Genomic DNA, 635 nt, shown 5'->3' with positions numbered 1-635 from the left:
GAGACACTGTAGATGACATACACTTTAGCTTTTCCTTAACTGCAGAGTGGCCAGTTTGTTTGATTGGCTTTCCAACACTGAAGACTTTGAAAGGGCCATAGCGGTAGTCATTGTCCTTAGCAGTAATTGATCGAGATGCCCAGTCTATCCGGCTCAGGAATGAATCAATCTGTGAATCATCTAGCAGGTCTCTCTCCTCCCATTCTTCAAGCACCAAGCACCTAGTGCGGTCAAACTGAGGTTTCCCCTGTAAATTGTTTTGCCAACAGAGCTTCACTTTGTACCCTTCGCATTCAACTCCTGCGCACTTGCAATTGTAACAATCAGGTTTTTGTTCATCGCATCTAATTGCTCTTGTGCGGCAGGTCCAGCATCCTGTGTATTTCTTGATTCTGGTAGGCGACATCAACATAGATGCAGACGGATAACTTAATGCGATGCTTCCCTATATTACTACCCTATATGGAACTAAGTGAGTAGAAGGCAGAATTAGCTCTACTTGGTCTGGGGGATGAAGCCTGGTATTGATATGACATGATCGCGATCTGGCTGAATTATGATAGAGGTTGGTCTTTGAGTAGTACACTAAATATAGAGCAGCCTCCGGCTCGACGTAAAGGTTAATAAACGTATAC

This window comes from Kuraishia capsulata, genomic scaffold (genome assembly GCF_000576695.1).
Source record: "Kuraishia capsulata CBS 1993 genomic scaffold, Kuraishia_capsulata_scaffold_1, whole genome shotgun sequence".
Lineage (NCBI taxonomy): Eukaryota > Fungi > Ascomycota > Pichiomycetes > Pichiales > Pichiaceae > Kuraishia > Kuraishia capsulata.
The sequence above is the reverse complement of the archived record's forward strand: the minus strand, read 5'-3'. Positions refer to the sequence as shown.